The 12860-nt window shown below is 40.5% G+C and overlaps 1 protein-coding gene across 4 annotated transcripts in view; it reads right to left on the bottom strand.

Annotated features, from left to right (window-relative positions):
- TMEM164 (transmembrane protein 164) overlaps nt 1–12860 on the bottom strand; it is a 155934-nt gene that overhangs the window by 116152 nt on the left and 26922 nt on the right. The window lies entirely within an intron of this gene.

Genomic DNA, 12860 nt, shown 5'->3' with positions numbered 1-12860 from the left:
TGCTGGCGTGGATCTGAGCCACAGGAAGGCACACAATAACTGGAAGCTAATGCAAAAATAAATCATTTTTGTTTTCTGATGGGACTGGGTTTTGAGGGCTTTGGTGAATCATTACTGCCCAGCCCTACCCAATAAAGGAGGAGCTAGTAACTCACATCCTCTCCCAGTAGCTTGCATGCCCCTGGCAGAGGCGACCTTGCAACACCACTCCCTCCCGGCTCTCCTCTTCTCATGAATTGTTAATGGCTCCCTATTACCGACCATATCAAATCCACATGTCTCCTCTGGATGTTCCAGCTCGTGCTCTGCCTCCACTCTATACCAATCTGGCGCCCTCTCCCTCCTCTCCCAACACAGATCTGCCACTGGAGGCAGCTTCCATGAACCAAACTCACAGCCTCTTCTCTCACCACAGTTCTATCAGGATCTGGGCTGCCTCACCAAAATTCTGGACAGCCACAACGTCAAGATTACGTTAGATTACTAGAAACACTGAGCTTCTCTTACCCATACAAAAAAGGGACTGTACCTTTAAATATTTTGTAAGATCCTGCACTTTCCAATATGGTAACCACTATTACTCGTGGCTATTTCAATTTAAAGTACTTAAAATTAAATAAGGGACTTCCCTGGTGGTGCAGTGGTTAAGAATCTTCCTGCAGGGGACACGGATTTGAGCCCTGGTCCCGGGAAGATCCCACATGCAACTAAGCCCGTGTGCCACAACTACTGAGCCTGTGCTCTAGAGCCCGTGAGCCACAACTACTGAGCCTGCGTGCCACAACTACTGAAGCCTGTGTGCCTAGAGCCCGTGCTCTGCGACGAGAAGCCACCACAATAAGAAGTCCATGCACCGCAACGAAGAGTAGCCCCCACTCACCGCAACTAGAGAAAGCCTACGCACAGCAACGAAGACCCAAAGCAGTCAAAAATAAATAAAATTTTTAAAATAAATAAATTTTTAAAAGACACCTTATTAAAAAAAATTAAATGAAACAAAAAAATCAGTTCCTCAGTTGCAGTAACAACGTGTCAAGGGCACTGTAGTTGCACCTGGCTAGTGGCTACTCTATTGGAGAATACAAATATAAAACATTTCCATCATCATGGAAACGTCTATTCGATAGTGCAGTACTACACTATACATGCAAGAGAGGAGTAGCCTAATGTGTGTGAAAATTGTTGCTTACCACCCCTTGGAAAACTTGAGGATCCAGATTTAACATAAAGGAATGCATAGGACTTAGGGATACAGCCCATCTTAAGTAACCAGGAAAACATTCTTATTACTGATCCCAACCAGCTCTGTAAACATCACAGGTAATTACAACATCCTTTTTTTTTTTTTTAAAGTCACATGTAGCAGACCTCAGGAAACCTTCAACAAAGCATTCATAGACTAGTCAGGCCTCTGTATCCTAAGCTCTTTGCTAGGTTCTGGAAGCCAGTACAGAGCACATGACCCAGTCCCTGCCCTGGGAAGAAAGTCCATATACAGAAAACTACAGGAGGCAGAAAGGGATAAAGGCCATAAGAGGGGGACTATGGGGCAGAGAGATCAAATGAATGGGAGGAACAAGGGAGGACTGCATGGACAGAGAGACGATTTCAGATCTGGGTTGGGCCCTAAAGGATGACTACAATTTTGAAAAGGAGCTCAGAGGATGAAAGGAGAAAACTGCATAAGCAAAAGGGGGAGCGAGTTAGAGCCCAGGGTACATTTATGGCCGAGTGAGCAAAGGAAGAAATATGACAGCTAATCAGCAATTCTTTGAAATTTTCCCTGAGCACCCTAATAATCAAAGAATACATTAACTTAGATTCCATTTTCACAAAGATTTTGCTTTAGTGAGAATTTCTGTTGGCAAGGACAAGGTGAAATGGGGTCTCTTCGACACTGCTGGTGGGAAGTAAATGGGTACTACTTTTTTTGAAAAGCCCATATGAAGCTCCTTAAAAACATTCATACCCCCGATCCAACAATTCCACAAGAAGGAAAATGGCCTACAAAATAATCTGAAATACAGAGATTTATGCACAAAGCAGTTTTTTGCAACGTTATTTATAACTAAGAAAATAATAGGAAATGATTAAGTAAATTATGATCTAGTTATAGAATGGAGTTTGACATAGCCATAAGAATTATATTTCTGACAAGTTTTAAATGACATGGAAAACGTTTATGAGAATGTTATGTGAAAAAATAATCAGGGTATAAGCTTGGTAGTATACAAAACATAGTCACAACCATGTAAAACAATATGAGTAGTCGATAGCCTCATCCACCAGGGGGCAGACAGCAGAAGCAAGAAGAACTACAATTCTGCAGCCTGTGGAAGGAAAACCACATTCACAGAAAGACAGACAAAATGAAAAGGCATAGAACTTTGTACCAGATGAATGAACAAGATAAAACGCCAGAAAAACAACTAAATGAAGTGCAGATAGGCAACTCTCCAGAAAAAGAATTCAGAATAATGATAGTGAACATGATACAGGACCTCAGAAAAAGAATGGAGGCAAAGATCGAGAAGATGTAAGAAAGGTTTAACACACACCTAGAAGAATTAAAGAACAAACAGAGATGAAAAATACAATAACTGAAATGGAAAATACACTAGAAGGAATCAATAGCAGAATAACTGAGGCAGAAGAATGGATAAGTGACCTAGAAGACAGAAGGGTGGAATTCACTGCTGTGGAACAGAATAAAGAAAAAAGAATGAAAAGAAATGAAGTCAGCCTAAGAGACCTCTGGGACAACATTAAACGCAACAACATTTGCATTATAGGGGTCCCAGAAGGAGAAGACAGAGAGAAAGAACCCGAGAAAATATTTGAAGAGGTTAGAGTAGAAAACTTCCCTAACATGGGAAAGGAAATAGCCACAGAAGTCCAGGAAGCGCAGAGAGTCCCAGGCAGGGTAAACCCAAGGAGAAACATGCCGAGACACATAGTAAGCAAATTGACAAAATTAAAGACAAAGAAAAATTATTAAAAGCAACAAGGGAAAAACGACAAATAACATGCAAGGGAACTCCCATAAGGTTAACAGCTGATTTCTCAACAGAAACTCTACAAGCCAGAAGGGAGTGGCAAGATATATTTAAAGTGATGAAAGGGAAGAACCTACAACCAAGATTACTATACCCAGCAAAGATCTCATTCAGAGCCGATGGAGAAATCAAAAGCTTTACAGACAAGCAAAAGCTAAGAGAATTCAGCACCACCATACCAGCTCTACAACAAATGCTAAAGGAACTTCTCTAAGTGGGAAAGACAAGAGAAGAAAAGGACCTACAAAAACAAACCCAAAACAATTAAGAAAATGGTAATAGGAACATACATATCAATAATTACCTTAAAAGTGAATGGATTAAATGCTCCAAACAAAAGAAACAGGCTCGCTGAATGGATACAAAAAAAAGACCCTTATATATGCTGTCTACAAGAGACCCACTTCAGACCTAGGGACACATAAAGACTGAAAGTGAGGGGATGGAAAAAGATATTCCATGCAAATGGAAATCAAAAGAAAGCTGGAGTAGCAATTCTCATATGAGACAGAATACACTTTAAAATAAAGACTGTTACAAGAAACAAAGAAGGACACTACATAAGGATCAAGGGATCAATCCAAGAAGAAGATATAACAATTATAAATATGTTATGCACCCAATATAGGAGCACCTCAATACATAAGACAACTGCTAACAGATATAAAAGAGGAAATCGACATTAACACAATAATACTGGGGGACTTTAACACCTCACTTACACCAATGGACAGATCATCTAGACAGACAATAAGGAAACACAAGCTTTAAATGACACAATAGACCAGATAGATTTAATTGATATTTATAGGACATTCCATCCAAAAACAGCAGATTACACTTTCTTCTCAAGTGCACATGGAACATTCTCCAGTATAGATCACACCTTGGGTCACAAATCAAGCCTCAGTAAACTTAAAATTGAAATGATATCAAGCACCTTTTCCGACCACAATGCTATGAGTTTAGAAATCTATTACAGAGGGACTTCCCGGGTGGTGCAGTGGTTAAGAATCTGCCTACCAATGCAGGGGACACAGGTTTGAGCCCTGGTCCGGGAAGATCTCACATGCCACAGAGCAACTAAGCCCGTGCATCACAACAACTGAGCCTGCACCCTAGAGCCCGCGGGCCACAACTACTGAGCCGGCGGGCCACAACTTCTGGAAGCCCGTGCACCTAGAGCCCTTGCTCCACAACAAGAGAAGCCACCACAATGAGAAGCCCATGCACCACAAGGAAGAGGGGCCTCCGCTGGCCGCAACTAGAGAGAGCCCGTGCACAGCAATGAAGACACAATGCAGCTGAAAATAAATAAATAAAATAAAATAAATAAATTTATTTAAAAAAATAAAAAGAAATTAGAGTGAAAAAAACGTAAAAAACACAAACACATGGAGGCTAAACAATACATTAATAAATAGCCAAGTGATCACTTAAGAAATCAAAGAGGAAACAGAAAAATACCTAGAGACAAATCACAATGAAAACACGATGATCCAAAACCTATAGGATGCAGCAAAAGCAGTTCTAAGAGGGAAGTCATAGCAATACAGTCCAACTTCAAGAAACAAGAAAAATATCAAATAAACAATCTAAACTTACACCTAAAGGAATAAGAGTAAGAAGGACAAACAAAACCCAAAGTTAGTAGAAGGAAAGAAATCATAAAGATCAGAGCAGAAATAAATGAAATAGAAACAAAGAAAATAGCAAAGATCAATAAAACCAAAAGCTGCTTCGAGAAGATAAACAACACTAATAAACCTTCAGCCAGACTCATCAAGAAAAAGAGGGAGAGGACTCAAATCAACAAAATTAGAAATGAAAAAGGAGACGTTACAACAGACACCACAGAAATACAAAGTATCATAAGAGACTACTACAAGCCACTTCTATGCCAATAAAATGGACAACCTGGAAGAAATGGACAAAGCCTTAGAAAGGTATAACCTTCCAAGACTGAACCAGGAAGAAATAGAAAATATGAACAGACCAATCACAAGTAATGAAATTAAAACTGTGATTAGAAATCTTCCAACAAACAAAAGTCCAGGATCAGATGGCTTCACAGGTGAATTCTATCAAACATTTAGAGAAGAGCTAACACCCATCCTTCTCAAACTCTTCCAAAAATTGCAGAGGAAGGAACACTCCCAAACTCATTCTACGAGGCCACCATCACCCTGATACCAAAACCAGACAAAGATACTACAAAAAAAGAAAATTGCAGACCAATCTCACTGATGAATATAGATGCAAAAATCCTCAGCAAAATACTAGGAAACAGAATGCAACAACACATTAAAAGGATCTTACACCATGATCAAGTGGGATTTATCTCAGGGATGCAAGCATTCTTCAATATACACAAATCAATCAATGTGATACACCATATCAACAAATTGAAGAATAAAAACCATATGATCATCTCAATAGATGCAGAGAAGGCTTTGGAAAAACTACAACACCCGTTTATGATAAAAACTCTCCAGAAAGTGGGCATAGAGGGAAACTACCTCAACATAATAAAGGCGGTATATGACAAACCCACAGCAAACATCATTCTCAATGGTGAAAAACTGAAAGCATTTCCTCTAAGATGAGGAACTAGACAAGGATGTCCACTCTTGCCACCTTATTCAACATAGTTTTGGAAGTCCTAGCCACAGCAACCAGAGAAGAAAAGGAAATAAAAGGAATACAAACTGGAAAAGAAGAAGTAAAACTGTCACTGTTTGCAGATGACATGATACTAGACATAGATAAATCTAAAGATGCCAACAGAAAACTACTAACCAATTAATTTGGTAGAGTTGCAGGACACAAAATTAATGCACAGAAATCTCTGGCATTCCTATACACTAACAACAAAAAATCAGAAAGACAAATTAAGGAAACAATCCCATTCACCATTGCAACAAAAAGAATAAAATACCTAGGAATAAACCTACCTAAGGAGGTAAAAGACCTCTACTCAGAAAACTATAAGACACTGATGAAAGAAATCAAAGGTGACACAGACAGATGGAGAGATATACCTTTTTCTTGGATTGGAAGAATCAATATTGTGAAAATGACTATGCTACCCAAAGCAATCTACAGATTCAATGAAATTCCTATCAAATTACCAAGGCATTTTTTACAGAACTAGAATAAAAAATCTTAAAATTTGTATGGAGACACAAAAGACCCTGAATAGCCAAAGGAATCTTGAGAAAAAAACAAAACAAAAACAAACAACCGAGCTGGAGGAATCAGACTCCCTTACTTCTGACTATACTACAAAGCTACAGTAATCAAGACAATATGGTACTGGCACAAAAACAGAAATATAGATCAATGGAAGAGGATGGAAAGCCCAGAGATAAACCCATGCACCTATGGTCAACTAATCTATGACAAAGGAGGAAAGGTTATACATACAATGGAGAAAAGACAGTCTCTTCAATAAGTGGTGCTGGGAGAACTGGACAGCAACATGCAGAAGAATGAAATTAGAACACTCCCTAACACCATACACAAAAATAAACTCAAAATGGATTAGAGAACAAAATGTAAGTCCAGACACTATAAAACTCTTAGAGGAAAACATAGGAAGAACACTCTTTTTTTTTTTTTTTTTTTTGCGGTACACGGGCCTCTCACTGTTGTGGCCTCTCCTGCTGCGGAGCACAGGCTCCGGACGTGCAGGCTCAGCAGCCATGGCTCACAGGCCTAGCTTCTCCGCGGCATGTGGGATCTTCCCCGACCGGGGCACGAACCCGTGTCCCCTGCATCAGCAGGCGGACTCAACCACTGCACCACCAGGGAAGCCCAGGAAGAACACTCTTTGACATAAATCACAGCAAGATGTTTTTTGACCCACCTAATAGAGTAATGGAAATAAAAACAAAAATAGACAAATGGGACCTAATGAAACTTCAAAGCTTTTGCATAGCAAAAGAAACCACAAACAAGACAAAAAGACAACCCTCAGAATGGTTAAAATATTTGCAAACGAATCAACGGACAAGGGATTAATCTCCAAAATATATAAATAGCTCATGCAGCTCAATATCAGAAAAACAAACAACCCAATCAAAAAATGGGCAGAAGACCAAAATAGACATTTCTCCATAGAAGACATACAGATGGCCAAGAAGCACACGCAAAGCTGCTCAACATCACTAATTATTAGAGAAATGCAAATCAAAACTACAATGAGGGGCTTCCCTGGTGGCGCAGTGGTTGAGAGTCCGCCTGCCGATGCAGGGGACACGGGTTCGTGCCCCGGTCCGGGAAGATCCCACATGCCGCGGAGCGGCTGGGCCCGTGAGCCATGGCCGCTGAGCCCGCGCGTCCGGAGCCTGTGCTCCGCAACGGGAGAGGCCACAACAGTGAGAGGCCCGCGTACCGCAAAAAAAAAAAAAAAAAAAAAAAAAAAAAAAAACTACAATGAGGTATCACCTCACACCAGTTAGAATGGGCATTAACAGAAAATCTACAAACAACAAATGCCGAGAGGGTGTGGAGAAAGGGGAACCCTCTTGCACTGTTGGTGGGAATGTAAACTGATACAGCCACTATGGAGAACAGTATGGAGGTTCCTTAAAAAACTAAAAATAGAATTACCATATGACCCAGCAATCCCACCACTAGGCACATACCCAGAGAAAGCCATAATTCAAAAGACACATGCACCCCAATGTTCATTGCAGCACTAGTTACAATAGTCAGGTCACGGAAGCAACCTAAATGCCCACTGACAGATGGATGGATAAAGAAGATGTGGTACATATATACAATGGAATATTACTCAGCCATAAAAAGGAACAAAATTGTGCCATTTGCAGATACGTGGGTGGAACTCAAGAGTGTCATATACAGTGAAGTAAGTCAGAACTAGAAAAACAAATATCATATAATATCACTTATATGTGGGATCTAGAAAAATGATACAGATGAACGTATTTGCAAAGCAAAACAGAGACACAGACATACAGAACAAACGTATGGATACCAAGGGGGGAAGGCGGGGTGGGCTGAACTGGGAGATTGGGATTGACATATATACAGTACAGTGTATGAAATAGATAATAAGAACCTGCTGTATAAAAAATAAATTAAGGGCTTCCCTGGTGGCGCAGTGGTTGAGACTCCGCCTGCCGATGCAGGGGACACGGGTTCATGCCCCAGTCCGGGAAGATCCCACATGCCGCGGAGCGGCTGGGCCCGTGGGCCATGGCCGCTGAGCCCGCGCGTCCAGAGCCTGTGCTCTGCAGCGGGAGAGGCCACAACGGTGAGAGGCCCAGGTACCGCAAAAAAAAATTAATTAATTAATCAATTTAATTAAATTTAAAAAAACGAATATGAGTAGAAAGAGGAAAGTTAAGCAAAAATGTTAACACTCTAGTGACAAGATTATGGGCGATTTTTATTCTCCATACCAGGGCTCAGCAAACTATGGCCCACAAACCAAATCTGACCCACTGACTGACTTGTATATAGTTTTATTGGAACACAAACACACATGTTTATTTCTGTATTGTCATGTCTGTGGCTGATTCTGTGCTACAAGGGCAGAGTTGAGTAGTAGTGACAAAGACAAAATTATTTACTATCTGGCCCTTTACACAAAAAGGCTGCCAACCCTTGTATCTTCAAAATTTTCTAAAATGAGTAGGCATTACGTTTGCAATCTTTTCCTAAAATGTCTATTTCCACATTGTGAAAGGCCAGAGGAGCAGGCTAACAACTTCAGATTTTATTCTACAAGTTACTGGGTGCACTAGAGGTTTCTGAGGAGGACAGGACATGATCTGACATGATGTCCACCAGTAAAACACAGAACGCCAGATCATTTAAGAGGATGGAATTTAAACTGTATGCCAGGCAAAGTCTGATTCATCAGCAGCTGTGACTCTGGGCCACTCCTCATTTAAAGGGGAAAGTTAACATAAGGTGTGGCTTGTCATTGTTTTCAAAATTCCTCCTCTGAATAAACCCTATGAAATGGTCTCTTCCCTGTAGTAATGACCAATCAAATTTTTTCCGAGACAGAAAGGCGGAGGCCATATGCAAATTTGTGACTTTTGCCTGGAGAGACAGTTTGAAAGTTCAGGGTGGTAATCCTGTATTCATGAAGTCAGTCCTCCATCTTCCAAGCTTTTTCCTGTCTCTTACTTTTCTTTTCTTTTCTAGAAGGACACAAAGGGAAAGGCACAAAAGGAAAGAATAAAAAGTATTAGAAGCTTCTGTCTCAAGAGTCCTTAAGAAGTCCCTAGATCTACCCACCCTTAGAATGTGGCCAAGGCCCTAAATCCTATATCCAGGGAATATGGTCCACCTGACTTTATCTTTAGAAAGAGGAAAGACCTGTTTCTCTAAGAGAAAGTCTCCTTTCTACAGGCTTTCTCCAGGTTCTCTGTGCCCTCACCACCTGCCTCAGGCCTACTTCCCCAGATGTACTGCAAATAACCAGTTCATACAAACCACTGTTTACACATTCTCTCAGGAATGAACACAGTGAAAGGATGGTAATGGTCTGAAGACTAGTTTCCTTGCAAATAAGCACACAACCCATCACAAAGAAGATTAATCATCTACAGAATGAGAAACTCCAAACTACCATAATTTCAGGTCCGGATGCAATTAAAACCACAGTAAATAGGTCTCTGGGTTTTGGTTGTTTGTTTGTTTGTTTTCCCTTTTAAACACATGATAATTTTTGGATTTCAGCAAATTAAAGTTGGGAATTTCATTTGGGACACTTTATAAAACAGAACAATTTGCATGTAACTCTGCTAGCAGTTTTTTAAAATTTGAATTACGTTGTATTTTATTGGTTCATGAGAATGAACCAATGCAACAGAATGCACTGAGGTGATCAATTATTTAACAGACCATACTTAACATTTCACATTTTAACATATACCCGGTGCCAACAATTGTCCTCACGAGCTTTCTGAACCATTAAGCTGCACTGCTCTCCTTATTCTAAATCAAATATAAGTAATTTGTTGTCATAGCAATGCTTCTTCCCACTCCAAAATAGTTCAATACAGGCTTTATTTCTGCAGACAACTATCTGTCTACCAAAAGTTGGTCATTATCTGCCATCTTCTTGACAAATGTCTTATTAAATTTAGCTGCCTGGCTTTTACAGTCATCAGCAGCCTGTATTGCTGTGGCACTTTCTAGCACCTGTACAGGAAAGGGGCTTATAAGACCCCTGTGGAATTGCCTGGAAGCATATCACAGTCGCTGGGTGACAGCCAATCTCCCCAGTCATGATGGCAACAATCCTTTGCATTATTACCCAGCTTTACGGTTTATAGAGTGCTGTCACCCACTTTACTGTATTTGAGGCAGTACTAGGTGACGCTCTCTTATATGCTTCTTCAACTCCCTACATCGAGTGGGTTATTTAACTGTGCACATCAGTAGTAAGTTACACTTGTTCTGATCTTTCTCCTCTAAGGCCAAGTTCTGCTTCTCTACCCTACTGATGAGGTATATATTAAGCCGCTGAGGGCGATTAAATCAGCTTTGGAATTGCAAATAGAAGGAACAACTGAGGCACAGGATACCATTTTGCTAGTCGCTTGTGCAATGGCCCACTGACAGATATTAACTGTTTAGATAAACACACAAGACTGCCCCTCCCAGAGGCAGCAACATTCGTGCTAATCTCATATTTGTAGAGCATGTTCGTTTACAAAGCAGTTTCTCAGAAATGGTCTAATTTGGACTGTACCTCTTGTCCACCCACACCCTAAGACACATAAACACAGCTAGATCAGGATGTGGGTACCTAAAATCTTATTCCCTGCCTTACAGTTGATCCATTTTTAAATAAGGATGAATAACTGGTGTTTCCAAATCCAGTTCATAAGCCCTGGCCTTTATTTCATACAGCCATATTCCGTAGAAGCTAGAGCCCCCCCCTTACCCCTGCCCCCGCAATTAGGTTGAAATTTCTTTTGCACTAAACTTCGGTAATAAAAGCAAATTGGAAGGAAAGGACCAGAGGGTGGGTAGGAGGGATTCTTTGACATTAGCCAAAGACTTTAAAAAGAAAAAAATGGGGTTGAGGAGATGGATTCCTAGGAAATTTCCCTTTTTCTTTATCCATTCCTATGTTTTTAAGGTTTTTTATTTATAATCATATGTTACTTCTATAATCAAAAGATAATAATAATGAAAGTTGGTCCTAACTGGCTCACCTGCTCCCCCTTCTTTGAAACTCTCTGGGAGGGAAGGAGAGTGCTTATTTCAGAAATACGATCGGAATACGGGGCTGCCCTAACAGCCTGAAAATGAGATTTCACAGAACCACACCGTCTCAAGAGCTGGAGCTGAAAAGTTCTATTCCCACCCAAATGTGACCAAATGTAATTTGTCTCTCTGTATGACTTCCAGCTTCGTGTGGGCTGATTCTATTCGAAAATCTAATAAAAGGTGTAGTCATTGCCATCATTTCTGTTGCTTGGTCCTCGTGAGCGCTTGTCTCCCACAGACTTGATTCTCCTTCTGCAGAGTGAGCGGAGGAGCTGATTAATTATTTAGAATCCCTGTACAACTATTATCTCAATTTCTGCACACCTCACCTCTGTCAAGTGCAAGGGGAATGAGTACTACCCACATAATTACCACTGAAACTAAAAGGCAGAGAGGTTAACGGGATTTGAACCAGGTCCCACAGAAAACGCTAGGCAATAAGAAGCAGAATGCCTAAGGGTCTGAAAACTGTCTGACCAACCAATAGCAATGTCTATAAGGCCCAAGAGAAATAAAGCTCTCCTTCCCAACCTCTCGCCCAACCCAAAAGGAATACAGCTTTCAAAACTGTTTTAATGATGACAAAAAGCCTCTGGCACTTGAGGATATGAGGGTGTTAATTTTGTTTGGCAAAGTCAAGTTGCTTTAAGAATTTAATTCTATAACTGGGAAGGTGCAATTCTGATTTTAAATGTCTTTCTTCCCTGGAGCTCAAAATCCAATTTACCCAGCCCACCTAGAGGGACGCTTCTGCTTTCACCAAGTCACCCTTACTAATCTACAGGCTAAGTTGCAATGGGAACGCCTATATTGGAACATTTGGTCAATGGACCTAACAAAGAAATGTAAAAAGTAACTTACTACCTCTAATAACATAGCTTCAAAATATATAAAGTAGAAGGTGACAGAACTAAAAGAAGAACTAGATAAATCCACCTTTGTGGTGGTCAATTTTGAAAACTCTCCCAACAATTGATAGAGTAAGCAGATGAAAAATCGGGTAAGGCTGTCAAAGGGGAGCAAAATTAAAAAGGTTGATCTAATGGACACTGGCCTCATGCTGGGCCACAAAGCAAGTCTCATCAAATTGCAAAGAACCAGACCACAGAGACCACACTCCCTGATCACAATGTTATTAAGTTAGAAATCAGCGACAAAATAACTTTAGAAATGTTTAGAAAAAATTTTTTAAATCCTTCGAAACATCCCATGGGTTAAGAAATCACAATGGAAATTATAACATACTTGGAACTGAACAACACAACAAAATACTACATACCAAAATCTGTGGGATCTAGCTAAAGCAGTAGGTAGCTCAAAATTATTAGCCTTTAATGCTTATAGATAGTCAAATAAAGTCTGAAAATAAATGAGCTAAGCATCCGACTTAAGTTAGCAAAAGAACAAGAGATAAAACTCAAAGAGGGCTTCCCTGGTGGCACAGTGGTTGAGAGTCCGCCTGCCGATGCAGGGGACCCGGGTTCGTGCCCTGGTCCAGGAAGATCCCACATGCCGCGGAATGGCTGGGCCCGTGAGCCATGG

This window comes from Leucopleurus acutus (assembly GCF_964270905.1).
Source record: "Leucopleurus acutus genome assembly, chromosome: X".
In the NCBI taxonomy this organism is placed as follows: domain Eukaryota; kingdom Metazoa; phylum Chordata; class Mammalia; order Artiodactyla; family Delphinidae; genus Leucopleurus; species Leucopleurus acutus.
The sequence above is the reverse complement of the archived record's forward strand: the minus strand, read 5'-3'. Positions and strand labels throughout refer to the sequence as shown.